Source organism: Phascolarctos cinereus, unplaced genomic scaffold, assembly GCF_003287225.1.
Source record: "Phascolarctos cinereus isolate Bilbo 61053 unplaced genomic scaffold, phaCin_HiC Scaffold_4;HRSCAF=312, whole genome shotgun sequence".
Taxonomy (NCBI): domain Eukaryota; kingdom Metazoa; phylum Chordata; class Mammalia; order Diprotodontia; family Phascolarctidae; genus Phascolarctos; species Phascolarctos cinereus.
Window position 1 is genome coordinate 149,794,402 of NW_027555847.1, and position 17,608 is coordinate 149,812,009.

Sequence of the window (17,608 nt, forward strand, 5' to 3'; positions counted from 1 at the left end):
ATTATAGGATCCTTAAGAGGTCACTTAATGCTAAAATGTGAAATGTTTATTCTAATGCCAGCCCAATACTTTTGAGTGTTATTTCTGCCATGGAATTTTAAACTCACAAAAGCAAGTATTTCCCCAAATTCATTTAAACAGTTTTTATGGGCATTTTAACTCAGCCCAGTTCTTCAGAAATTGAAGGGATTTTCTAGCTGGTATTGGATATATGTAAGTACATTTTTCAATTTAAATTTTATGGTTTAAGAATATATTTTCTTGCATACAGGAAGTTTGATACTCATCTTATGCTATCAAAGTAGTATACCTTCTGAATACCAAAAATCTTAGGGTATTCCCCCCCCCTTTGATTAGAGAGACATTTCTCATATTTCTATAGAGATACAGGAACTCCAAGGATCTATCAGTTTTACCATTTTGATAAAAATGACCAGTTTCTTCAGTACATGAATTGGTTTGGTTATTTCTTTTCACCTCATGAAATTAACATGCTTTTTCAAATATATTTATTCAAGAGTTGCTTTAATATCATGTAGACGTAACTTAAGTAGGTTTTATAGCACAGTCTGGCTAATTGTGATGCCTGAATCCTATAAACATGTCTGCCTCTCATTTGTACATTTCTCACCTTAAATATTGAATTACTCTGTGTGTTGCAATAGTGAAATCTTATCAACCTATGTATTTTTCAGGATCAGACTTTTTTTTTTTATAGGTCATTATTAGAACTCTGTAAAGTCTTAATCACATGATCCAGTGCTTGGCCAGATTTCCATGTCATGCCTGTAGGCAAAAGAACTGATGTTCAAAACTTTCATTGATTCTTTGGCTCTGAAAGATATTAAAAGAGTAAGCTTTGGACAAATTAAAATCTGCAATTGGTTGCCAACATCTTCTAAAGAAACTGAAAATCATAACTTAATAATGAAACTCATGAATCTATTTTTAAGTTCCCATGACTTTGAAACTCCAGGTCAAACTGGAAGGTCAAAGAATTATGAGAAATGGAGAACATGAAATTTCTCAACATACCAACTATATAGATTCTGTCAATTCTGAATAACTGGATCATTTTCTTATGGTATACTAATTTGCAAAAAAGAATATAGTTCTACTATTTGACCTCCAGAATCATGAAACTCTCAAAAACATTGAGAACAAATTGGTGATCACTTGAGAGTCATTCACTTGAAATGTATAACTGGATTGTTTTGTTAAGTCTCCAAATTGTAATGCTGACTGGTAAGACCCCTATGTTTTCTATACCAGAGACATCTCCAGGGTTGTGCATAATTTTGATTAGGTAAAATTAAAAAGTTTTCCTACAAACAAAACCAATGCAGCAAAAAAAAAAAAAGAAAAAAGAAAAGAAAAGAAAAAAGAATAAAAAAGAAAAGCAAGAAACTGGGGGGAAATTGTAGCATGTTTCTCTGATAAAGGTCTCATTTCTCAAATATATAGAGAAGTGAGCCAAATTTATAAAAAAAAAAAGGAACCAAAACCCAAACCCAAACCAAAAAAAAAAACCCTATTCTTCAATTGATAAATTATCAAGGAATTTGAAAAGGCAGTTTTCAGAGGAAAAAAGTCAAAGCTATCAATAGTTATATATTACTAATAATTAGAGAAATGCAAATTAAAACGATTCTGAGACAGCAACTCACACTCAACATATTGTCTAAGATGATGAAAAAAAGAAAGTGATAAGCACTTGAGGGGATGTGGGAAAATAAATACCCAAATATACAGTTGGTAGAGCTGTGAACTAATCCAAACATGACAGGATCTGTTACAAATTTATGTTTCATAATCTTAGTTGGGCCCTCACTGCTGCTAGGCAATCATACCTTACTTCCCTTTTCAATTCACTATCCTGTTCTCTAATGCAGCTCTTTTAAATCTTTTCAACTCTCCTCCAGCCTCACATGTATCCTCTTCCCCCGACTGTCTCAGCTGAAAAATGTGTCTCATATTTAACAGAAAAAATGGAGCCATTCACTATGAACAATCTCTTCTCCCCTCTTCTTCACTCCCATCACTTCGGATTACCTTCTGCAGGATGCTCAGGGAAGAGTAGTACGTCTGGTGTGAGGGCTGTTTTCTACTTTTGGTGTCCACCTGATTCACCCAGCTCACACCTGTGCTCCAAGAAGCTGTAGCATGCTCAGCAGCCACACCCTGGTAAACTGTTTCAGCAGACAGGCTAAACCGGATTATGGGTAACTGAAGAACCCTGAAGAAAAAATTTATGAAAACCTGGTCACCCTCATCATTAATGTGCCATAAGAGGACAAGCCTATAATTCTGGGTGACTTTAATGCCAGAATAGGCAAGAAGCCTTGAGAGAAATGGAGTTGGAAACAGCAACAGCAATGGTCACTTACTACTGAAGACTTGTACATCTCATGCCCTTTTCATAACCAATACTGTCTTCCATTTACCTAAACGCAATAAAACTTCGTGGATGCACCCTTGTAGCAAACATTAACTTCTAATAGACTATATCATTGTAAAGAGAAGAAACAAGATGTGAGAGTAACAAAGATGATGTGTGGCACAGAGTGCCAAACCTATCATAGACTTATACTCTCTCTGCTAAAATTTGTACTCAACAAAAGCAATGGCCCCAGGCAAGATGACTACCAGAAGACCTAATGTCAAAAGATGAGAGTGCTTCTCTGAGCATGAATAGTTCATTGCTAAATTGGAGAGAAAGAGAAACCAGCATATGACTGGCAATGGTGGAACAGAAATGGAGTAGGCAGCTTTCAGGGATTTTTTATATAGCACTGCATTTGCTCATCTGAGTCAGAAGATTTATATTAGTTTGACAAGATTAGTTTGACCAAAATGTTGGAGAAAATCAGAAGCTGCTAAATGAAAAACAAGAACTCCACAAGGTTTACTAGCATGCTGTTCATCTGTCTCTAAAAACACAGTGTTTAAGTCGATCAAAAGTAAAGTACAAATAAAACTTAGAGAAATTCAGGATTCAGTTGTATCCAAAAAAACTTTTATGATGCACTGAGGCTATTTGTGAGCCAAAGACCTATGGAGTATCTCAACTACTCAGTGCTTTTGGAGTTACATTGATTAGTGATAAAAATATGATTCTGGAGAGATGGGCTGGACACTTCAAGAATGTTCTCAATAAACTATCATCAGTGCTGAAGCCGTGACCATTTATCTCAGGTTAAAGTCAATCCCTTCCTAGCCAAACTCCTAATTAAAGAAGAGGTTTTGAATGCCATTAGGCTCCTCTTGTGTGGCAAAGCACCTGATGCTGATTCTATCCCAGCTGAGATTTACAAGGCAGAGGGTCTACTGCTCATACAAAAGCTGATGCAAGTTTGTTTGGATTATATGGCAAGAGGAGATTGTCCCCAAGAAACTAAAGGATGCCTCCATTGTCCATCTCTATGACGGAAAAAGAAATAGGTTGTCCTATGACAATCTCAGGAGACTCTCTCTCTCTCAGTCATTGTCAGCAAGATTCTTGCCAGAGTCCTTATTAATGGATGATCCCTCACCTGGAAGACGATTGTCTACCTGAAAGCCAGTGTGGTTTCAGAAAGGGCCAAGGAAAGAGCGATGTGGTGTTTGCTGCCTGACAACTCCAGAAGAAAGGCCAGGAGCAGAATGTTCTTGATCTAACAAAGGTCTTTAACATGGTTAATTGTGAGGGCCTGTGGAAAATTATGTGAAAATTTGGTTGCCCAGAGAAGTTCATCAGTATTATATGTCAGTTTCATGATGGCATGCTTGCCTGGGTTTTATATAAGGGACAACGTTCTTGAGCTTTCTTAGTTACCAATGCAGCGAATCAGAGTGGAGTGGTCGTTCCCATGCTTTTTGGCATAATGTTTTCTATAATGTCAGATGCCTTCAATGAGGCCAAAACAGCCTCAATGTTAACTATGGCTACATTATTTAACTTGAAAAGGTTACAAGCCAAGACTAAAGTGGAGGGAGAGTTGGTGCATGATTTTTTTGTTTGCAAATGATTGGTCACTCAATGCAGCCTCTGAGGCTGAGATGCAACAGAGCATGGATTGATTCTCTGCTACTTGCACTAATTTTGGTCTAACAATATCAACTACTTTTTTAAATGTGGATGTAATTATTTTCCTTATTCAAATTTCACTTTTCATGTGAATACTCCCTTCATTTTGACCAGAAGATATGACCCAGCACAGGATAGTTACATACTAAATATAAAATCATATGAGTAGTCATATCTTCTCTAGCCAATCCTCTCTGTCTCTAGGGTGCTCCTGAAACAGTCTTACTTGTTGCCCACATTTCTAATAGCAGTCAACAACCATTCTCTAAAAATAAATGATTCCGGAACTCTACTGTGTTTTAAATCAAGTTCTTATTAATCTGCTGCCCAATAGCCTTTATTTTGTACTATTTATAGATGTACTTGTTAAATGTGTCTAGTGCCTCCCCTCTAGAAATGATAAGGAGTACATTTCCTTCCTTGCAGAACCTAAGCAGTCTAGGTTAACATGTAGGACTGACTTCAAGCATCTTGTTCTTAAAGAAAAGAGATTCTTGGACTCAAGTAGTCCATCCTAGTACATTTGCCAGTCACTACTGAGAATCCTTTTCTGCTACAGCTAAAGGGAGAAATATCCTTATCTTTTTCAGGGCCCTTCATTTCTCCATTCTTATTGGCTTCTCAGCATAGGTAACAAAATATTTGGTAAGAGAAGTGAATTATTTGTAAATACCATTTCTCCCTTATTTGTATACAACCTCTGTGTATTTCAGAGAGGTTAATGGGGATTTTTGCATGTTTGCGTGCATGTGTGTGTGCATGCAGATTGCAGGAACTTATTTAATGTAAGCATTCTCCTTCATTTCAAGCCCTTCTAAGACAGCTGGACAGTGTAGTGGATAGTGTTAGATCTGGTGACAGAATGACCTGGGTTCAAACGTAACTTTAGAACTACCTAGCTTTGTGGCCTGGGGCAGATCATCTAATCTCTGCCTCACTTTCCTCATGTGTAAAATGAGCATAGCAATTAGCACCTATCTCTCAGGGTTGTTGTAAGGATAAAAATGAGATAATATTTGTAAAGCACTTTGCAACCTTAAAGTATTAGATAATTCCTAGCTATTATCAAAATAGTTTTTTCTACATCAAGGGGACTTGTATCACCCCTCCTGTTAGTATGAAGAGCCTGTCCCTGTAGAGATTCCAGTTTGAAGCTAATTCCACCCTCTAATTAGGTCATGGTGCTGAAGACTCACTCTTCTCTTTAGTCCAATTAGATTCCTTGTGTTCCTGGTCCATAGATTCTACATCTAACCAGTGACTGTTGTCGATTTATTAAAGGAGACTCAGACTGGAAATTGTGAAAAAATTAAATCTTATCCAATCCAAAAACCATTTCTGAAGAACTTTTCCACATGCTTCTACATGGAATATCAAGATGAAATGAAAACAAGCAGACCCTTTTTTTCAAAAAACTTATAGCCTATTGTGGGGACCCAATATATAAACAAATGACCATATACTCAATGATTTCAAGAGAGAGCACAGATGGTTAGGAGAAGCCCAATATTCAGGAATGGATACTAGCCCTACGTAGAAAGATTTCTAAGACACAGAGGTCAGAGAAGAATGATAGGCAGCAGCCTGTGCAAAAGCTTGGTGGTGAAATACAAGTAGGCCCATGAGGCTGGAACCAGAATGCAAAGCTCTTTAAGTGTCAAGTTAAGTAATTCATACTTTATCCTAGAAGCCACAAGGAGTCGCAGGAAAGTTCCTGATCAGGGGTATAACGCAGTAAGACTTGTGCTTAGAATCATCTCAGATTGATCCACACTGCTGGGGGGAAGGGGAGTGGAACAGCAGCAAAAACAATACCAACAACTCATAACTCATGTCTTCACAGGGTTGTGTATTTAAATCAAAGACAGAAATGGAAATCTAGTCCAATCTAAAAACGAAGTTTTAGAAAGGACTTCTGAACATTTCCTAGAGAAAATAATGATAGGAACGTCAGGAGGTGTAAGAGAAGATATTTTGTCCTGTTTAGTCTGTTTCCAGGAAGTGACTGCTGTTCCCTCTCTACAGACAAAAATGCTGAGAAGGAGACTAAGATTTCTTTCATCTTTCTCTTGGCTTCCTCCAAGAAAACAAAGAGTTTTTTCTGTTCCATTAGGAAAATTAATGTTTCGATCAGGGTTCTTTCAGTGTTTATCAACATTGTTTTTAGAATAACTCAGTTCCACTAAAATGTTTCTTGGTGTGTTTTCACAGAAGAACAGATTTTTCAGAGTTGGAAAAGGGACCACTGAGTCTATTGTATACCTGAACAAGAATCCTTTCTACAACACAGCAGACAAATGGTTTACTGAAAAATCTGTAGTGAGGGGGAACCCAATACCTCCTGAGATATCCCATTTCACTTTGGGATAGCTCTAATTGCTAAGTATTTTTTCTTATGACAAGCCTAAATTTGTTTCTTTGAAACTCCACTTATTGATGCTATTTCAGCCCTGTGGAGCCATGTGGAGCAAATTAATCACCCCGCTACATAATATAGTCCTTTAATCAGAGGTGTCAAACATGTGACCTATAGCCAGCCACATGCAGCCCGCAACACTCCTGAGTATGACCCAAACCAGATGAAAATGTAATTGGGAAATATTTTTTAAAATAAATAAAAATACAATAAAATATAGATAATACCATATTTAAAAATAAGTTAATAGGCATCCCACAATATTTCTTATGTTTGGTTTCATGGCCCCTGTTTCTATTTGACAATACTGCTTTAAATACTTGGACAGATGACATACCCTCCCCACCCCAATCCCTCATCCCCTAAATCTTATCTTCTCCATATTAAGCATTCTCAGCTCCTTCAACTGATCTTTTTTCTGGCTTTGTCGCTTACTACCTACGTGACCTCAGGAAAGTTACTTAACCACTTTAGGCTTGTTTCCTCATTAGTAAAATGAAAGATTGGACCAAATGGCCTCTAAGGTCTCATCGAGTTCTAATGGACAACTTAGCTGGCATCCCATTGGTACATATATCTTGGACAGATACCACAAATGATCACCGAGATGGACTGAGAAAAAGAATGAATTGGGTTGCTGTGAAAAAAAATGTGTATTGCTTTTAATAACCCCAAGCTTCTTCTTGGAAGAAAAGCCACTTATTGACAATATCTTCTTGGTGAGACTATATGGCTGAGGGTCATAGAATGCCACAGTCTCTGAGAAATTAAAGATGAGGATCCTCAAAAGGGGCAATAGAGAGACTTGTGATGGGGGCAACTGGGCTGTAACACATTATGAACCAAGAATTATACCAGAGAAGTATTGTCTATTCCTCAGAGAAATGTAACATGGGAAAAACTGATGATCTAGTTAACTAATAAGAGTAAGGGATAATCAATGAATAGCCCCTGTGTCTAATTGCTCTACAGGTAAAATCAAGAGAGCTAGGGAAAAGTCCCCAACACATTTGTCTGAGTTCCTGGAAGGATCTATGGTAGCACAGGAATGAGAATTACCCAAGATTAGAGAGTGCATAGGTTGTGATCTCTCTGTTGCAAAGAAGACCTCCATCAATGATTTTTAAAAATCCATTGAGCTATTAAAGCATGTTTCAGCAAAAGTATTACATTTGATCCTGTTGTCTTAGGGGGTAGCAGATCCACTGAATTATTATAGTATTTTTTTTTTCAGCAGAAGTATTTCATTTGGTTCTTTTGTCCTAGGAGGTAACAGATCAACTAACTACTAAAGTATGTTTCAGCAGAAGTATTACACTTGGTCCTTGGGTCCTAGGGGGTAGTGCACTCTTCATTTTGTGTTCATCAGAGGGAGATAGTACAACATGAAGAGGTAGTTCTAACCCACATTGCATTGCTGAACCTTATAACTCCTTGGACTGAAAAAATTCAATTTACAATGAGATTGGAAATGTACAAAGGACCATGTATCCCAAACCTTTTATTTCTTCCCATTCCCCAAAGACAATGTGGTCCTAGCTCTAGTGAACTTACCCCTTGAGGGGTAGAACCAGGGCGGAAGTTTCCGGGAAAAAGATTAAGACCCAGTGCTAACAGTCAAGCCAACAAATATTTACTTTGTGACAGACACTGTACTAAGTGGGAATATAAAGACAAAAAGAGTCTCTGCCTTTAAGGATCTTACAATCTAATAGGAAGAGACAACATGCAAACAACTATGTGCACAACTATATACACAACAGAAGAAGTGGGGTAACTTCCTAAAAATTAAAGCTAGCCAAAATTGGAAATGGGCTGCTTCAAGACATGGTGAGCTGTCTCTTACTAGAGGTCCTCAAGTAGAAACTAGATGAATGTTCATTTTGGGGAATGATATGGAGGGGATAGGCAGCTCAGTAGTGTGGAGAATGGAGTGCAAGGTCTGGAGTCAGGATGACTCATCTTTATGAGTTCAAATCTGTTTTCAGACATTTTTACTAGCTGTGTGACCCTGGGCAAATAACTTAATCATGTTTGCCTCAGTTTCTTCATCTGTAAAGTGAGCTGGAAAAGGAAATGGCCAACAACTTTGGTATTTTTCCCAAGAAAACCCCAAATGGTATCATGAAGAGTCAGACATGACTGAAATGACAACAACAGCAAACAACAAAAATAGAGGGCATTCCAGTTTGGAGCAGTCAACCTCTAAGGCTCCTTCTACTTTCATGGTTTTATGATTGCTCAGAAATTTTCTGTTTTCTCTAGAAGCTGTAGGTGGTCTATTATGAGGGATCCTAGAGCCTGGGTTCATTCTGCCTGGAAGAGAATTGGATGTGGATACTAGGTCCTCTTCTGGGTCTAACTTCTAGTGGTAAATTCGACGTGGAGATTGATTTAGGAAATAGGCAATGGGCCCAAAGTAAGTCTTGATTTATGTTGGTAATGATGTTTTGTCAATGATTCCTCCATCCCTTCCTGCTTGTTTTGTTTTGTTTTGCTTTCCTTGACTTTTGAAAGCCTTCTTCCCTATCCGAAACTTTCTGTCCTGGCTTCTTCCATTGCTTTCTTCTCATTCCCAAAAAGGATTGAAACCAGCTGTCAGAGCTAAGTCTGCCCAGTAGCCACAGACAGCTTTTGCTTTTTACTCATTCAACTAATACTTCTTGAGTGGCTATTATGTGGGAAGCACTATACTCTAGGTGCTTTGATTATGTCAAGAACAACCAGCAATTCCCCAATTCCAGTCTCTATGTTGTTTACCATAATTAAGTAGATCTACAAAAGGACTAGCTAGAAACCTCCCCTCCCCTTCAATGAACAACCCATCTATGCATGTATCTACCAAATGCTTACAGAATGCCTACTATGTGCAAGAATGCATGTATTTTCCTGGACTAGCAGAATTCGTCTACTCAGAAATAAATAGTCATCCTTGAATACACTGGTCTGTTCCTCTCTGAAAAGGAATGCTACCCTCATTTATGGGTTGTCAGTGTTTCAGAGTATTGCCCAATGACCTCACAAAACCTATTTACACAGTGTGAAGTAGGTACTTGTAGTCTACTTGAAAGTAGAGACTATTCATGTCTTTCTCATGGAGCAAATAACAGCCTGCTAGCTGAGGACGCTTAATAAATGTTATATAATAATAAGGAATTATTCATACACAAGGGAAACAGGGATTGGCATGGACTGCTACCTACAGATGCTGGGCTTTATGTTTTTTTCAAGCAGCCTTTATATCATTATAATCATTGTGATGTTTAAAGGGAGAAGGGGGAGTGTAACTGACATAGGGGATTGCCACATAGATCATTTTTTGTTTGATTTTTGAAGTAACAAATGAGTAAAAGCTGGAATAATTTTGTTTCAAGTATCCCAACTAATAAGCTCTGGAGTTTCCACCCAGCTTTGCTCTCAGAAAATCATCACTGTATCTCAGCATAGAAGTATTTCCATGTGCAATTAATTCAAATATAACATAAAAGGAACAGCCTTCGAGATGAAAAGGACAATAATTCTCCACATAAACACATTAAACCACAAACCAAGGGCATACTTTGGGTCTAGCCTTTGTCTTTCTGATCTTAGGATTTATCTTTATTTGTGTTTTTCTTGGGCTGTTTTCAATGTCTAAATGAGTCGGAGAAAACATGATGTGCATTGGAGAGAAATGCAATAAAATAATTGAACATATTTCCTTTGTCTCTGGGTGAATTTACACTTGTACACACAGAAACTTTAAAAGGGCTGGGAAGGCTTCAACAGCAGCTGTAAATTATTATCCTGTGGATATTGGCATGCAAGGGCAGCTCACACACTAAGCTGCAGACTGGGTGTTCCAAGGAAATTGATGGTCCTCAGAGGCAGCAGAGAAGTCAGAGCAGTTCATGGAGAGTAGGTCTCTTTCACTCCCCAAGGCCTACAGAATGAATCAAATCAACATCTATCCTTTACCAGCAGAAGCTTCTGAGAAATCTTCAAATTTAGTCTCAGACAGACTTTCTTACGGTCTGATGGAGAGAGATGATAAAGGGAGAATCAGAGAGAGAGGAATTTTCTAACAAAGTTTGTGGACCTTGAAGATCACTGCACTGAACCCTCCAAAACTTGATTCTGGTGAAGAAAGATTCTGCCATTTGAAATTTAGAATACTAAAATCATAGAACTTCAGAGCTTCGAGGGACCTCAGAAATCAGCTAGTCAGACCTGAGCAGAAATCCCTGTCAAATGGTCATCCAGGTTCTACTTACAGACCACCAGAAATGGGGAACTCACCACCTATTAGGAAGCCAGTTATACTTTTATACAGTATTCATTGTTAAGACATTTTCCCTGTATCAAACTGAATTCCATCTCTTTGTTGCTTCTAATTACTGCTCTTACTTTTGCCTTTTGGGGCCATCCAAAGAAAGTGAAGCCATTTTCCACAAGACAGCATTGCATTACTTTAGAATAGCTATTATGTCTCTTCCTTCCACTGCAACCCTTGTCCACAAGCCTCTTATTCTCCAATGAATCCTGGTCCCTTTGCCATGCTGATTCTTGTGGACATTCAGCAGATTGTCAGTGCTCTTTCTAATAAGAAGGCTTTTATTATGGCCAACTTCCACAAAAAAAAGGGATTTGAAACAATCTTTCATTTTGGCACTGGAAAAGCACTTTAGGTGAAATAAAATTGTGATAATTTTATTAAAATAATCTAAGGCAAGATCAACATGCTTTTCAAGTACACAAGTGAGACCAGAGACTAGACAGTTGAGTGCTATCTACTAACTAATCATGTCTCTGATTGTTTAATACCCAGGAGAGATGGGTAAAGATTCTTTATTTCCTCTACTCTTACAGTGACTAAAGTCCTGGAATTGAGTTTGGACTTGGTGTTTTAGGGGAGAAGAAAAGAAGGAGCTTTTCCCAATCAGCCTCATGACAACCTAACTTGGCCCACGTTCTCCCACGGACAATAGCTAATAAGGCCTTTTCCAGAGTGTAAATGACTTTTTTTTTAGGGCACCTAGCAAAACAGTACTTGCAATGCTCTAGAGTTAATCTAAAATGAAAATTAATTGAAAAAAACCTATTAGAGTTTTTTTAAAGTGATATGTGTACAGCTTAGATGAGAATGTTTATGAGTACATGGCATGTGATGAATTTAGTCATCCTGTCTTCACATCATATGATTTCTCAACGGCAATGAACTGATGTAGTAACAGACAATGATCTGTAAAAGGGAGGCAGACTGCCTGACCCATTCATTTTATTTTTCTTTATATGTTCTCAATCATACCTATTGTGTTGTTTCTTTGGCATTATGACAGCTCCAAACAGAAACTCTACGATTCCACATAGGTATGACAATTTCACAAAAGACAGGAAGTGGATATGTTGAGGTTGTGGAAGGAGGCTTAAAAATGCAGATACCCAGTTCTAATGAGGAATTAACAATTTAGCAAACAGTATCATCTACTTTGTTGCAAGAAACTTAGAGAGATGCTAGTGATATAAAGATAGTCCCAGTGTATAGGAAGTAATATAAAGTTCTTTCAAGAGGGAGGCAGCATTAACAATTTGGAAGATCACTCAATTAATCAACAGACATTTATTTGGTACTTACTTTATGGCAGGCTGTATACTAAGCATTATGGATGCCTAGAAACAAGTGAAACAATCTCAGACCTCATGGATCTTAAATTCTAGTGGACAATATCAAGATGGGCTTCATGTAGGTGGTGGCACCTAAACTGAACTTTGAAGGAATCTAGGATTCTACAAGTTGGTGATAATAAGGAAATGCATCTTATTACTTTAAAATAGCTTTTATATCTCTTCCCATCACCCTCCCTTTACATAAAAATCTTTCCTTTTTCAGGTCATTCAACTTATCCTTGTATGGCTTGGTGTTCATTTCCCTCACAGACGCCTTTCTCTGGACATCCTCTGTTTTACCAGTGCCCTTCTTTATGAGAAGGCTTTTGTCTTGGCCTTGGAAGGCCACTTGAACTAACACATAAAGTCAGGAGATGGCTTGAGCCTGAAGTATACCCAGTTCTAAATGGAAAAGAGGAGGCTTCATGTTGCTCAGTGGATGAGACAGAAGTTTTCGTAACCCTGGGGAGTGTTCTGCCCAAAATGCTTTATGGAAAAACAACACTGTTACAGCACCGAAGAGCTAGAGCCTGCGAAAACATATTCAACCTGCATATTTTCTGGATACAGAAACTTTTCAGAGTTTTTTGGGTGGTGGTGATGGTGGTGGGGAAAATGCGAAAACCCAAACAATTTCTATTTGGACTGAAATCTTATAGCCTAACTTTCTGGCCAGAGGGTTCTTGTGGCTTAGGGCTAAGCCCTGGAAAACAAGGCTTGATCATTGAATGAATGACCCTGTGGTTCCTGGAGAGCTGTGGGATTGAATTATGCTCATGTAGCTTCACAATCAGTGAGAGGATCATCAAATGAATGAAGCCAAGCAGTTTTGCTGTTGGCAAGGACAAGAATGACAGATATCCCGTAATTCAATTAAAGGCACCTCCAGGAACCATATAATTAAATTATAACCACATTTATGTAAACAAAAAAAGTTGACTTTTGTTTAACTCCCAGCTCCCACTCATCTTTCTCTTTCCTTTCTTGCTAAATGCCCCATTTGACTTGCATGAGCAAGTTTCCTGTGGCCAAAGAAAAACAGGTATGTAGCCTCTTAGGCATCTATATAGAAATGTTTAATTGGACTAGAATGGGAATGACCTTAACTTACTGCTTTAAGCCATGGATTTACATGTGACCTTTTCTCCTCCCTTCTCTTTCTTCCACTCTTTTCCCTTTCCTCTTTGTAAATGATGGGGAACCAGTGTGTGGGAACACAGGTTTGATATCACACACATGAAATATGCTATTTCCTCATCTAGTCCATTTCACTAAGTCACTGATGCTGAGGAATAAAAGTTCAGAAGATGTAATAACACATCACAACAGGTAAAGAAGGCCTTAGAGGTAGGCCAGTGTGAGAAGTCCCAGCTATAAAAGATGGAAAAAGAGGGAGGGATACCAGGTAGAGGCATGGATGGAGGAAGCAACAAGTGAAAAGGGGTGACTTATATTAGAGGAAGACTATCCATAATCTGACTCATAGCAAATTATAAACAAAAGAAAATGCATTTCCTTTTCAAGACAATCTCATTTTAAACTCTTCTGCCAAGGGAAAGTCCTCAATTTCAAATTTGATTATAATCTAATCCATGATATAGAATAGGGAATTGGAATTGAACCTATGATTTCATGAATAGAGGGAACCAGATGAAGAAGCTCCCTCTACTGATGAAGTTTTGCCCCTCACTTACCATCATGCAATCCTAAAGAGTTGACAAGAGCAGAGGCGTCCAACACTCAGCCAGTGGGTCACATTCATCCTACAGCATCCTCAAGAGTGTCCTGAAAGAAATATAATTGGGACATATTTAATAAAATAAATAAAAATATGATAAAATATAGATAATAGTACTTTTTAAAACAGCTAATACACAATTCAGAGAGAGACTTACATATGGTTTGTTGTTGTTTGGTCATTTCCGTTGTGTCAAACTCTTCCTGACCCTATTTGACATTTTCTTGGCAAAGATACTGGAGTGGTTTGCCATTTCTTTCTCCAGTTCATTTGAACTGAGGAAAACAGGTTTAAGTGACCTTTCCAAGGTCACATAGTAAGTGTGTGAGGCCGGATTTGAGCTCAAGACTTCCTGATTCTAGGTGTGGCTCTCTATCTACTGTGCCACCTAGCTGCCCTGCTTGACACATAGTAGGCACATAATATATGTTTGTTACTAACCAACTGACTTATTAAGCAGAAGGCAAAGCAAGGAGAATTAAAACTTTGCATTCTACCCACTAACCTTGCACAAACTATCCCACCAATGCATACAGTCTCTGTAGAGAAGAGGGCGCAGATTCACAAACCATAGCGTGTCAGTACCTGAGTAGAAAGCATGTGTCCTGCGTGAGTCAAAAACGTGGATTTAGACTTTGATGTCTTTTGTCCACCCCAGGAACAGTCAACACCACAGATCACTAAGAGATGGAGCCACTCTTCTTCTGGTCCTCTCCTACTAGATGGGGCCAATTCTCTGCTGGCTGCTGTGTTCAGGCCAGTCCTCTCCTCTTCCGGACTCTGAAGCCACATGACACTTATGTCCTAAAGTAGTTATTTTAAGCTTTATAACTGCAGACCTTTTCCAGGTGAGCACCCTTGCCTGGACTCTGAGGGGTCTACCTCTCAATCAGGAGAAGGCTGACCAGGAAAAGACAGAATAGTTCCCATCTAATCAGTTCCTCCAAGCAGCAAAGCTTTCTCTCCTGAATGTGGGTGTCATCCATGGTTCTAACTTCAACCCTTTTCCTTCTCCTTTGATTCTGTATCACTTGGTGATCTCATTAGTGCCCATAAATTCATTTGTCACGTCTATGCAGAGGATTCCCAGTTTTATATATTCAGCTCTAATCTCTCTCCTGAACTCCAAGCCTGCGTTGCCAGTTGCCTATTGGAATTTTCCAACTGACTATCCCAGAGGAATCTTAAGCTCTACATGTCTGAAATATATTCTCTTTCCCCTCAAATCCTCTTCTATTCCCAACTTCTCAATTACTCTCTAGGACAGAAGTATCAAGCACACAGCCTCATATGGCCAGCAACACTCTTGAGTGAGGCTGTAACCAGACTAAAATGGAATTGGGAAATATTTAACAAAAAATAGTAAAAAAATAGATAACATTACATTTTAAGACTAAGTCAATATTCAACTCGTAGGAATGCTTATGTATGGATTAGTGGCTCCTATTTCTATTTGAGCTTGACATCACCAGTCTCCAGCACCACCAAACTTCCAGGCACCCAGGCTCATAACTTCAGTGTCATTTCTGACTACTCACATATATACTCATTTCACATATGTAATCCACTGTCAAATTTGTTTCTATTTTCTCAGTCTCTCTCACATACATCCCTTTCTCTCCACTCACACAACCCTAACCTCACTCAGTCCAGTTGAGTTCAATCCTTCATAATTTCTAACTTGGACCATTGCAATATCCTTCTAATTGGTACCCCATTACTACTCAAACTGTAGTGTCTCTGTATTACCTCCATCATCAAATATAAAGTTCTCTTTTAGTCATTTAAGGTCCTTCACAACTGGTCCTTCCCTAGCTTTCTAGACTTCTCACACTTTACTGTTCTCTATACACTGTCCAATCCATCTACATTGGCTTACTTGCTATTCTTCAAAGAGAATAATACCTCTTCCATCTCTATGTCTTTACATTGGTTGTCCCCTATGCCTACAATGTTCTTCTTGCTTATATCATTAGGACTTCCATGGATTCCTTCAAGATTCAGCTCAAATCTCAACTTGCCAAAAGTCTAATTTTCTAGGTATAGGTGTCTTCCCTTCCCATATCATCTTTAATCTGTCATTCACTTTTCATCAATCAATCAGGAAGGTAGGAGGAGAACCAAGATATGTAATCTATGTATATGTTATGTATGTAAATATGTATGTATCTTGTATGTATGTACATTACAATTCACATATTAACTTCTGCATTAGAATGTGAGCTCCTTGAGGACAGATACAATATTTTTGCCTTTTTTTTTTTGACTAGGCTATGAGTTCTTAACCTGGAGTCATGCTTTTGAAAATATTTTGATAAGTGAATTTCAATATAATTGGTTTCCTTTGTAATCCTATGTATTTAATGCTATGCATTTTAAATTACCATTTTGAGAAGGAGTCCATAGGCTTTACTATACTGCCAAAAGGGTCCACAAAAAAGGCTAAGAACTCCTGGACTAGATAATCCTGATGATTCCTTTCTGTGAGTCTGCTAAGAGTAGGGATTTGTTTCAAGGAAGAAAGGCATGAGAGTGTGTTAGCGTATATATTCTAGCCCTAGGATTCTATGAGTTTCTATTTAAACCACAGTGTACTTTGTTGGGAAAGTGTAACATATCATAGTACCTTGAACCTGATAAGTTCCTACTCAGTATCTGTTTAATCAAATTAAATTTAATTTGATTGACATAGATGCCATATTCTCTTAGGCCAACATTTCCCAAACAGAGAATAGCCATATTTTGGTACTTGAATTTGGAATCGTAGATGAAAAGAATGTCAGTGTTTTAATATCCATTGCTGGTGAAAGTTTAGTGCTACTAAGAAGTTTTCATCTGAAGTGATGGTCCCTGGAACTATTTCTTCAGGAACTTTTATTGAAGAAGTCCTAGTCATGATATCAATAATTCTCTTCCACATACTGGAAATGGACCAACCCAATTCGTCCAAATGCCTGAAAGTATATGTTTCCCTGAGAAACATATTTCATTTGGTAATCTTATTGGCTCCCAGTGTTTCAGTCTCTTTTCAGATGGTTCTCAGATCTATCTGTCCAGCCCTTTCCTCTCACCCAACTTCCAGTCTCACATCTCCAACTGCCTATTGAGATAGCTCAAACTAGATGTCCTACAGAAATTTTAAACTCAGTATATCCCAAACTGAACTCATTATGTTTTCCCCAAAACCTTTCCTTCTTCCTAACTTCTTCATTACTATCAAGCGTACTACTATCTTCTCAGTCACCCAGACTTTCAACCTGGAAATCATCCTTGAATCCTCACTCTTTTTCATCTTCCCTATCTAATAAGTGATCAAGTCAGTAAATAAACAATTATTAATGTCTATTATGTGCATGGCACTGTACTAAAACACTGGAAATACAAAGAAAGTCAAAAGATAGTCCCTGCCCTCAAGGAACTTATAATTTGATGGGGATAAACAACAAGCAAACAAATAAATGCAAACTATATGTTAGATAAATTGTAAATAATAAGTTGGAAGGCACAAGAATTAAGAGGGGTGAAGAAAACATTCCTGTAGAAGGGAGGATTTTACTTGAGACTCAAAGGAAGCCAGGAGGCAAAGCTGAGGAGGGAGAGCATTCCAGGAATGAGAGACAGCCAGAGAAAATACCTGGAGCCAAGAGATGCAGTGTCTTGTTTGTGGAATGGCAAGGCAGCCAGTGTCACTGGAGTGAAGAGTACATGGATGAGTGTAAGTTGTGAAAAGATTGTAAAACGG